This window comes from Chroicocephalus ridibundus, chromosome 6 (assembly GCF_963924245.1).
Source record: "Chroicocephalus ridibundus chromosome 6, bChrRid1.1, whole genome shotgun sequence".
Lineage (NCBI taxonomy): Eukaryota > Metazoa > Chordata > Aves > Charadriiformes > Laridae > Chroicocephalus > Chroicocephalus ridibundus.
In genome coordinates, this window is record NC_086289.1 from 9,522,571 (window position 1) to 9,534,826 (window position 12,256).

General features: G+C 39.7%; 1 protein-coding gene across 6 annotated transcripts in view; it reads left to right on the forward strand.

Annotated features, from left to right (window-relative positions):
- Nucleotides 1–12,256, forward strand: part of ABLIM1 (actin binding LIM protein 1) — a 211,983-nt gene that overhangs the window by 139,120 nt on the left and 60,607 nt on the right. The gene's annotated exons all lie outside the window — the stretch shown is intronic.

Sequence of the window (12,256 nt, forward strand, 5' to 3'; positions counted from 1 at the left end):
GCCTGCAAGGTCAACTTCTAAATGTGTTTTGATATTGTAATTTATGCTGAGCTTCCCCTGATTTTAAAGAGGAGTAGTAATTTACAATGTGGTATTTAATGTGAAGGAGGTTTAGTACTTGTAGATGCTGTTACTGTAATGTCAGAATTTTAAGATGGCTCATCTATGCTGCAGCTAACTCGGAGAGATGTCGATTCTGAGACACCTTGACCTCCGAAAGTAGAAATAAGTAACTATAATTATAGGGGGTAAAAGCCAAAAAAGCAGTGAAAGCTGCTACGTTTGTGTAAGGGAACTGTATCCATATTTAAGAGGCAAAAAATGTGAACGAGAGGAGCCTGTAAGTTTCTTCAAGTGTTGTTTTCAGAACTAGGTTTAGAAACATGTGCTGTGAGGGATTCATACGAGCTTCTGCTGATTCTTCACATGTGAATGAGTCTGTTCTAAATAAATAAATAACAAATAAATGACAGTAACAACATTGCTGGTTCCCATAGGAACTATAAATGATTTATTTGAACAACACCTGTTTATGTTGTCCAAGTATGTGCCTTCTGCCAGCGCTTAACCATGGAAGCGACTTTGCTCATATGAGTATTAGTATTCAGATTCTTCAGTTGATTGACTTTCAGGAAAACTCAATAGCCTACGTGTGTAAGTAATTTATTTTAAGGAGGTTTAGGCTCACAGCTCACATGAAAACATCACCCTTCTCTGCAAAGATCCATGGAGTATAGAGTTTAGTTAGGTACTTCAGTACATTCATGCATCTGATCCTGTGTTCTTATACCCGTACGCTTTGTAGATTGAGAGTCTCTTAAAACAGATTGAGATTTATTTCAATTCCATTCAGAAATGTTAAATGAAAGGCTAACATTTATTGTTATGCTGAATGTAATGTTTAGCAAGGCTGTTTTCATAGTGGTTATGCAGGAAGTATCACAAAACGTGTCATTTACTGGATTTTAATGATGCAACCTGTACTGGTAATACAGGTTGAGGTGATGTAAAATTTTAAACACTTTTATAAATGAAGCAATTGATGAGTTGAACAAAGACTGGTGATGTGGTGGATCCAAACAGGTTTGGGTTTGGTGGTATGTTAAAGTTATGATAAAATAACATCCCTGAAGAATGTATTACCAATCTGTTTTCATAGTACTAGACATCTGCTGTTTTGGGTGTCTCACAGGCTTGGGAGAGACTTTGCTCTTAACCAGTATCTCCCAGTCCCTTTTGTCATCTTCACACACCATAAAAATGCAGGGGAAAAGGCTACAGAGCACGCAAGAAGAAGCTGTGGAGTTCGGTGCATGCTTTGTTAGTGCTGTGATTTGCTTTGTTTGTGTCTAATTTTGCTGCTGTTACAATAAATGGGAAAACATGAACATGTTGCCTGAATGTCCCAGGTAAATGGTAAGAAAAAGCAGAAGCGTGTGCTGTGATCATTTGCCCTCTTAGTCAGACAGGTATATTCTGCAGTCCACAGCATTTTTTTTGATTATGGAAAATACCCGTCAAGATAATCAGATAGGGTCAGTGCACAGGGCCCACTGTAAATTCATCAGATGTTCATAGAGTGTGTCTGAAGCATCATCTCACGCAAAATGTGCAAATAAGATAAAGGGATACACATACCAGCATGAAAAGTGGTCCCAGCACTCTGCCTGCTGTAATCTGGACTACAGTACAATCTCACTGTAACTCTTTCTGACAAAACTAGACTAACACCCAGGAGGCTGTATAAATTCTTCAGAAGCCGTGGAAGTAATATTTAATGACTTCCAGAGGAAGAGAGCGCTGATTTCATACTCACCAGATGCCTCTCCCCAAGGGAAAAATGTTCTGAGTTGTACTGACATCAAATTGTGACACACAAGTGATGAGAAATGGTCCTGCCCCTGCCTGGGCCGGTGTTCTTCCCCCTTTGCTCTTTACAGAATGGCCTGGCCGAGTTACTGCTGGAGTGGGTTTAATGTGCGGGGAGGATTATTTGCTTGTTTTGGTGGGTGTGTGCAGGAGGGCGCGCGAGTGCGAGCAGAGGAGGAGCGAGACTCGGGGCTGGGTGCAGTCCCAGGCACTTCACTCTGAGCTGGTTCGATGAAAACACAAGGCGTCTGCACATTGCTTCTGGTAAAATTTGAACAGAGCTGAAGGGAGTTTGCCTGCCAGGCTGAGGAGGGAATGGATTTAGACTGAAGAATTATTGGCAGAAGGTAAACCCCTTCCTGTGAAACGAGTTTTGAATTGGAAGGGGTCATGGCATTCTTTTGGGGGGAATAAGGGTGTGCAACTTTGTGATGTGACTGAATAGTTTGCCAGTGGTGTCATAATTGGGTACTTGTACTTTTGTTCCTGTGCACCAGAAGGATTTTTTTAAAAGGCTGTGAGTAATTCTGTGGTTTAGATAAAGAGTGCAGCTAACATATTTTTAAACTGCCAGGAAGAGGGGAGAATGGCACAGAGCTTGGGCTGTTTCTGATTGCAACTGATTGCTGATGTATGGAGGAACAATACAATTCTTTATCTCAAATAATTCTTAATATAGTTTGTTGACTCTTTTGATCACTTCTGGAGATTTGTTGCGTTGAAAAAAGGTTATGGTTTGTTTCCAGTTTCCTTGCCTTTTTGCTGAGAAATGTGTTTTATCAGTTAATGTAGAATGATGATTTTTTTTTTTTTTTTACTAATGTCGACTTTGTTTGCATAAAAATGGGGAAACGAAAAGTTTAATAATAACTCAGGATATGGGTAAATGGTTGAGACAGGTTGTCTATGTAGCTGAGTAGCAGCATAGATTTAACTAAATTTAGACTACTGTTCCCTGATGAAAAATATGCTAGATATAATTGCCTAGAAAACCACAGCATGCAGAGGGTCAAAAATCTAGAATAAAGATACTTCCAGAAAAATAACATAAATGTTTCATGTCAAAATCTTTCTAACTAACACCCCCTCCCCCCCAAAAGATTGAATTTGTCAAGAGGGATATCTGTAGTTGGGAAAGATTTGACACATAAAGATGACAAAAGAGTGTCTGAAGTTGACAGAGCCCTAACAGAAGTTCAGTTGCTATGGCAGCATAATCACAAAGCATTAACTTCTCAGCAGTGGTTTGGAAACCATCCTTCAGTCAATTTGAACATCAATAGGAAGGGGAGGAATGCTAAGAGGATGTAGGGACGGTGAATAAGAAGAGCAAGTTGTAACAAGTAATTTGAAAAAATAACTAATTAAAGCTTCCTTATTGCCACAAAGAGATTTGTGAAATCTTGCAGGTGCTTATAAAAATATGGCTTCTCTGTATAAATTGCTTTCTTGTGGACAGTGTTGTTGATTATGATCTATATTTCCTAGCACAGCATCTTTAGCTTTTGCCTTTTTGATTTAGTTAAATATTCTATAGTGTGTTTTATGCAATAAATATTACTGAAAAACTTTTGCAGGCTGCTCAAAATACTTTAAAATGGCATTTCGGTAGAGGCTTTTATATTAGCATAAAAAGTATCTTGCCACCAGCAGCAGCCTTTGTGACATACAACCATTGCATGTACTCCAGTAAAATACAACAGGTCCTTAAAACAAGTAGCTTTTTCATGTCTTAGAGTAGAAGAGTAATTTACCAAGATTACTTTTTTTTTTTTTTTTACATAGCTGTATTGAGAATTCAATTGCATGGTTGTCATTGCAGAACATGTCTTGTTCTCCTCTTGGAACAGTCTCCTTTAGGGAAAACATAATATTCCATTTTCATTTTGTATCTCCCATTGCTTCTTCTGTTCAACTTTTAAACCATTGCATTGTGCTAGTGCTACTTGACACAATCACCCACAACAGAGATACAAAATTAATAATGATTCCTGCACCAAAGTGCTTGCACCGAAAATAAAACTTCCTCCAGTGTCACAGTCTCACTGTGAATTGGGATTTAGTGATAGGGGAGCGTGAGAATGGACTCTGTAGCAATACAAAATTATTTCAGCCGGTTACTTTTTGTTTCTCATGGACTGAGATCACAATGAAAAATGGAAAAGTGGTGAAATATTTTTTTGCAGGATTATGATCTTTCATTTTTAAGCCCTGATTTAAGTCCTGCTATGAGTGGAGAGTTTGCTACTGACTCCTAAAAGAGCAGGATGGGACTTAGATCTGTTCCCCATAAAACGTAATTGTTGGGAAGAATGCAGCAATAACATGTTTGAAACTTGAGAAGAGGAGAAGAGCTTGTTGGGGCAAGTCTGTAGCTGTCACCTGTTTGTAACAGGCTCCATCCGGGTATTGTGCTCAGTGTTCGCCCTGTGAGAACTCAGCCCCCTCTCTCTTCTGTCTGCTTTGTCAAGGTGCTTTCCTTGGCGGGGGCGGGGGTGGGGGTGGGGGGGGAGAAAAACAGAAATGAAAGATATGTCTGGAATCTCTAGGGACTTTGAAGTCCACAGAATTAACACCTGTCTTTGCTGAGCAGGTGCTTTACAGATGAAGAAATATAATACATGTGAGTATTTTGTGGGTGATTAAATGTTTGAAACGACTACCTGGAGCACAAAATGGGTAGATTTTAAATACATGCTCATGCTACATTAGAAGATCATACAGGTCTAATAGTTCTTTGGATAGATATCTGGGATGCATGACATTCATTATAAGCCTTTCTCTTTGTAAGAGAGGGGAAAAAAACACATGGAAAGAGATGCACCTTTTCATCACAAGCAACACAAACACTCTGGCATTCAAACTGTGAAAGTAGCTTGGGATGTTTTGTGTTTTGCAGAGGTCTCTGAAATGAGCATCATAAATTGTTTGAGTATGCTCTAAAACGTTAAGAAATTGACTTTTACATGTAGGATTTGGGGAGAGATATTTGTTATGCGTACAGATGGAGCTGCTGCTACTTTGAAGTCTGTAAAGTAGTTGCATCTTGGCTGGAAAATGTTTTTTCCTAGCAGTGAGGAGAGTAAGAACTGAGGCAGTCAAAAACTTTAGTCAGACTTAACCTCAGCAGCACCCTTGAACTACTGCTGAGGCAACAATCGTGGAGCCCCTGTACTCGGTTGAAAACTGAATGGCACCAAATGATGTTAGCTATGCCTTTCTGCTTTATCACCTCTTTCCTGTTCATCGCCATAGTCATATGTTCTATCATAATTATTTTGTTGAAGTAGTTTTCCTGTGGTAACTAGAAATCTTGATTTTATACAGAGCTGAAGAAAACAACGTAGGATGTAAAATCCTTGTGTCTTGGCCCTGACAAACATACTGTGATGGGATTTTTATGTCAGCTAGGATTCAAAAGTACGTTTGCATAGTTTTGCATCTGTAATTGGAAATCACATGTATCAGCAGTGAGAAGACTGAAAAATAGGACAAAAAAATGTTGGTGGTCTGACATTTATTCAAAGTTGTTCTATTTGAAGAGGAGACAACTGTTTCTCTGCATCAACTATCCACTGGTTACCTTGGTGTCCTTTGATATTTCCATTTTAAATTTAGTGTAACATAAACACGTTGGCTAGAATTGAAAAATGAGGATTCCTGAGAAATGTCTGGATGTAGTCAAATCCAGGCTCCTAATTACATATGAGTGACTCTGGAGTTAAGAGCAATGTGATTGGGAAGAAAAACATTTGAAGAAAATCTGCCCCTTCCCTAGATTGTCATCTGTTGCTTGTTGTGACCACTTGCTGGAAGAGGCTTCCAAAGGTAGCAGGTAGCATTGCAGTTAATCAAGGATAAAACCCGTTCTTTAGACTTTTTAAAGTGCTATTGGATCAGAATAGTTGGAATGACAATGACTTTTAAGATCAGCTTGCTACAAGAGCAGGCTATAGTCACTAAAAGAAAAAATATTCCCTGCTTAATTCGATCCTAGCATGTTCTCCTGTTAGAATAATTTGTGATTCTACCAGGTACAAATTAGCATAAATTGAGTGTTTTGTGTCTACTTTGTTCCTTACAGGCTACCTTTTGCTTTATATTCTCTGGTTATTTTCAACGGATGTACTGTGTGTGACCTCATGCTTAGTTTCTTTCCCCCCTCATTTGGCCCTCACAACTTTTATTTCTCTGTTGTTCTTGGGACACTCCCTCTGAACCGAATGCAGACATCAGAATGGAGACTAGGCTTTGCTAAATCGCATGCCAAAGGTTGCACAGTTCCTGAAACAGCTTTCTGACAGAAAACTGGGAAGACAGTTTTGTGTTAGATGAACACGGAAATCAGCTAGAGTTATTTGGATCTAGTGGTGTGCTACGTGGAGGTCCAGCAGGGCTGGGAGTCTGAGAGTTTGAGTTCTCTGCTTGGCTCTGCTGCAAGCATTAATTGTCATCCAAGGTGAGTTGCTTAATCTTTCAAGATCTCACTTTCTTCATCAATAGGAAGTGGTTAGCACTTGCCCTCTGAGTAGGTTAACATGACTTCTGCCAAGTGCTACACTGACCTGTTCTCTCAACCTTCCCCATGCTGTAGAGCCCCGACTCAGTGCCGGACTCCCTGGGTCAGTAGCAATTCCAGTGCTGATGCAGCACACCTGACCCCAGAACTTCTGGTGTTGCATTTGAATTGTCTGTCTGAACCACAGGCGACATCAACAGAAGCTCCATCCTAGCAGCAAAGCTCCTTCAATACTAGGAATTTTTCTACTTGGCCAAGACAGCTCTCGGTAAATTTTTCAGTGTGAACTGATTTAACTCTATTGGAAGTTTTTCCAGTGAAACATTAGACTCTGACTTTAATTATTCCGCTGGTTTGGTTCAGACCTGTGCTCATGAAAAGCAGCCTGATGCATGTGTGAAAGCTGCTCTCTATGTAAAGCCCTTTGGAATGGAGGTCAGGGGGACTGCTTGACCTTCTTTTGTCAAAATCATAGAGCTTTTCCCTATGAACCAAATGAAAACTTATACTTCGGGCAATTATCCTGCAGTGTGATTGTAAGAACACAAATTTTCCCTCTTACTGCTTAAGTTACCTTTACTTTTTAGAAACTTCATCTGATTTCCAAGTTAAATTTGTGTAACCAGCTTTTTGATGTTCTCATAGTTTTTTTTTCAGTGGGATTGAAAAGCTCATGCTCTTTCCTGCTATTATCTGCTTTCTTTGCTTTTAATCGCCTGTCCGCTGTGAGCTAGTCATCTCTGAAGCCTCTATCTGAGTAATGATTTGACTCTGAGTCCTTCAGGTTCGCAGCTTAAGGCTTATGTTGTTTTGGTGGTTCTCCATTCATCTCTATTCTGTGAACCCAATGCATCCCCTCGTCCGTGTTATAATGGTGATGTTGCAGTATCTTTATATTCTTTGTATACGTTAAATGCTCAGAAGAGCCAGCTGTTTCAGGTACTCAGAGAGCATTTTCTGGGAGATTATTAATGATGTTCTCAAACCACATCTCTCCGTTGCTGTTGCCCACCACACGTCCCTCAGTCTCACAGGGCCCTGCTTTCTTAGACATTTTATGTTATGTTAGACTATTAAAACACACATGTTGGCTTTAGATAGCTTAAACAGGCCTTGTCTTGAGTCATCCGCAGATTTACCAGGAAAGGTTTTGTATTCTTGTCTTGGCCAGCAGTAGAGGTGCCTCATGGTGTGGGTAGAAGGAAGTCATCTCTGAGGGGTCTGGCTCAGCAGAGCCTCCCCTGCTAACACATCCATCTGTCAGAGAACTGCCCTGCTAAGGTTTTCTTAAGACTTCTGAGTACAGATTATTCAGGTCTCCCAATACGTAAATGTTGAGTCATGGCAAACACTATTTAAATAAATCTTGCTCAATAAACAGTATCAAACAGGAAAAATATGTCTTTCAGCGTTGTCAAATACAGAGCAGAAAGATACGTGTCCTGAATACTCCTGCCTTTTCTGTGTCATCTTTCATCATTTTTCATCTACAGCTCACAAGGGATCTTTGCATGATCTGTGATTTAAAAAAAAAATATATTCTTTTTTGTCCCCATCATGCTTTAATAAAGACTCTTATGTCTTTAAACATATTTTCCATAGTTATTTCCTTGGTAACTTTAGCGTTCTTATCAGTTATCTTTATTTCTAACTTCATGACTTAGTCATTGTCTTTTTTTCTTTTATTGTTAGTTAATAGTATCTCAGTTCGTATGATTTTTCTGTGCATCGAGCATATGGACCATGATAACTTTTTGTTTGTGTTTTACAATACATAATTTGTGATTTTCAGTAGGAATTCTTAAAAATTCCTGAGTATTCTTTTATGGTTACTTTAAGATCTAGGAATATGTATGTTCCTTTAAAATTACATGTGCATGTATATATATGTATGTGTGTGCACATATAACTGCTCTTTATTTCAGTCTGTCTACAAATGCAATCAAATCGTGATCAGAGTGTAGACAATTGCAAAGCAAATAACCTTTTAATGTTAGGATGAGGTCTAATATGTATTACCTGCTGTCAGGTTTCTGATTTATAAAGTAATTCTCTTGGGGTTTTTTTAAGATACAAAGGAGATTTGTTACTGACTTTTCTAGATAAATTTCAGCAGGTTGAAGTCAGCTATAGTTCTAATGTGAAAGTTGTTTCTAATTACGTAAACTAGTAATATCTCAGCCTTCCAAGACACTTTCCATTGTTTTGGAGATATTGTTGCAGCACTGCAAATACAACTCCACTTAACGTGATCTGCTAATGCATATACATCAATCTCTGTTATTAGAAACTCAGCCAGAGGGACGGGTTGAGGGACTAACAGTGTCTTCATGCAGAGAGTTAAAAGGAGAAGCGTGGTTGTGTTTCACTCTTGGAACTCACGTATTCCTGCTAACTCAGTGGTGCTGTTATCACCTAACAAAAGAAAACATGAAGATGACTTGGAAAGTGGGAGATTCCTGGTGTTACAGAAGATTGCATATCATATGCATCCGATGCATAATCTACTCCCAAGACTCCATGCTGTCCCTTGACTTGTGCCATATAACTACCACTCAGCACCAAACCAAGCTAAGGGCTTTACTTTGCTTTCAGCAGGCTGGAAGCTGGGGCTGGAATGGCTTCCTCGCCTTGACGCAGGGAGACTGATCACTCCACTGTACAGCTCAGCAGACCTACACAAAAGTCTTGGTAGTCAGTAGAGGTGTTTTTCTGGCTAGTTGAGACAAAGTTATAGTTACACCAGTATTAGGCTGTTTGAAAAGTCCTCTGGCGCTGTGGTGAGGTTGCTATAAAGTAGCTTTGCTGGTTGATTCTGATTCTAAACTAATCCAGCAATAGGAATGTGTAATCAGGTCTTTAAGTGAAGTATCTTTTCATGTCAAAAATCCATGCTGGACAAAGTGCACACAAAGTAAAGGAATATTTAGTTCTCTAATGCTTTTTGAAACTTAAAGATCACAGAAGACATAGAAAGTCCACACCTGTACTTATGAACTGGACCTGTTCCAGCATTGTTGAGAAATATAGGAGGGATTTGTATCAGGCCTTGCCAAATACTTGCTGTTGAGGGGTTCAAAATTAAAAAAAAATAATCTGTGCAATAAATACCGTTTAAGAGAGGATCTTGCCCTCATATGTACCTAAAATAAGGGTAATGAAGGCAGTGAATTCACAGATTTGTGTTGTAATTAGATTAGAATGAAACTTTATCTCAATATATTTAGTCTGGATTGTTTCTGATTAACTACATGTTCAGTCACTGGGATTAGATTTCTCTGTGCATAAATGTAACCCAGGATCTTAGCAGAGGTGTTGTTGAAATCCTGGCAATAGGCAATAAAGCTGTGTTTGCTATTGCTTTGCTCCTCTGTACCACCCACAGTATTCTAACCAGCCACTTTGGGCTACTGCGGGTACATTTCTTAGTTGAGTGGAATTACTGTCTTTGTACTGACCTCTTGCTGTCAACTGTGTAGGTAATACAAGTTCTTAACTTTGGTCCTGTGTGTAGCAATAGGTGGATTTGCCCCATGAAGACAGAATGAATAGCTCCCATATAGACCATAGTTGGAAGTTAAGCATTTCACCTGTGTGCGCAACTTGCTCAACATTGGATGTTGCAGGAAAGTAAGATCTCAAAGAAGAGCTAATAACTGCAAGGATCTTAGTAAAGTAAGTCCAGCTGATAATCAGCTGCCATGAGGACTTTCTTCATGCCAGCAGAGCAGTTGCACAACTGGGGATTTAGCCTCAATCATTACTCACATCTTTACGGAAAAATTATATTCCAAGCAGCTAATAATTGCATTGCTATTAGCAGCAGCTACTGGGTATGACAATATTGTATGCTGACGGAATTAAAACTAATAACTTAAAAAGTTTATTATAGTCCATCTGGTAAGGAATATACTAGTACAGTATTGGCAGTCACTGTCGGGATGCTGGGAAGTATTTTTGTATAAAAATCAGAAACCAGGCATGAATTAACAGTGGAACTGTTGACAGCAGCAGAACAGCTGCAGTTTTGGCTTACCTAAGGCAGCACAGCAATCAGTGGAAGGCTTTGAGGGTCTTCGATGTCTCTTGCATGCACGTTGTCATTCAGATTTACAGTCACGGCCTCACGCTCCATTTCCCACTGTCCCCCAGTGTGGTGTCTTGTGTCTTGCAGCCCCATCAGCCTGGGAACTGCCAGTGTGAGCTCCGCTTCCCACTGCTCCGTCCTCTCTCAGGTTGAACAGAGACTGTGCTGAGAGCTGTTTCTGTTGAGATATTGTGACAGTAGTGTTAAAAACAGCTTTAGAAGATCCTAGTTCTAAAGATACGTATCAAACAAGGATTTATCAGGCTAGAATATTTTCAATGTTTAAATTGTATTACACTTTCCTTCCTTTGGTAGTAACAGAGAAAATTAACATAGATTTTGAAGTCCTTTGGAAGCAAAGGAGCTGCGCTTTTATTTTTGTATCTGAGCACAGATATTTGTAGTGACTTGCTAAACAGATAAGAGCCTGGGAAAAATGAGTGGACAGTTTGGGTCAGGATGTTATTAGAGGCAATTTTTGGTCTTTATAGTGTTTGTGCTGTTCCAGCCGCTCGTGAGATCACAGAAGCATGCAGAGAAGGAAACAATGGAATTTGATGTTATACTGAACATCAAAAAGGGTTGAAGGTTCTGTGACCTCTGCACATAATTAAAATAAAGCTTCACTGGAGAATGGTAGGCTACTGCCATGGTTCCTGTTTTAACAATTCACAACATTCCTTTAAGGGGTTTAAAAGATGAGTCCGAATTATTCTTTATGCTACTCCGTAGTCGTTAAGAGAGTTAAGAAATCAGGTCATTCTCCTCAGACTCATGGTAGAACTAAATATTTGATTAGGTTTGTCCATCAAATGGGCCCATTATATGTGTTCATAAAAATTTTAAAAAAGGAAAAGGAGGGGGGAGGGGGGCTTTTACTTTTAAGTGTACTCTTTCAACTACATAGCAATTTTTGTGGTATTTAAATAATATTAGAAAAGTAAAGCTTTCTACATGTTTAATAGCTGTGTGTCAGGTGACTGCTAAGATATCTTTGAATGGAGAGTGAGTGCAGCTGTGCAAATGTAACGCAACAAATATGCACTTAATTGTGTCCTTTGGCCAGCAGAAAATGTCTGTTGGTAATTAGTTCTTCCTCTACCAGACCCGCTGGCATGTGAGCTCTCCTAGCGGGATTCTTGTTATTGTTCTCTCTGGCTCTTGTTCACTGTTGTTCTGGAAGGAAGGACAGAACTGAAGGCATGAGTAATAGGAAATCTTAAGCTCTCACATTCACCAAAGAGGAAAACATTTATTTAATCAGACTAGAGCTCTACAAGCACTCAGAGAATAAAAGTTAGTCTTGTGGAAAGTGGGGACAGAGGGGATGGAGTCAGTCCTTGGCTTTTGAAGTACTGTTGCCATGGGGTTAAAGCTGTAAGTGTGCTCAATGCAGGTACTGTTTTTTATGCTGGGTTTCTGGGGCAGGTTGTATCAGCTTGCATGCTGCTTTATTTGTAGCTGCCGGGTTGGAATCGTTCTTGCGATACCCATCATTGCCTTCCTTGACACCTACAAGTAACGGTACAGTTTTGGCTTCCAGAGGTCCCCAAAGGAATCTTGATATAGTGAAGCCAGATGAGTGTTGTGAACACTGTGAAGAGGTTGGAGCACCAGCGGTATGAGAAGGGCTTGTACAGGAGCTCAGTGCGTTGTGTTTAACTGGTGCTTCAAATACCTCCCTACCACCCAGCCTTTCGGTTTAGCTTTTAAACTGTGAGAGTTCTCTTTAAGTTTGATGCAGGCAGTGTGTAATGCAATGGCCGTGTTTGGCAACCTTT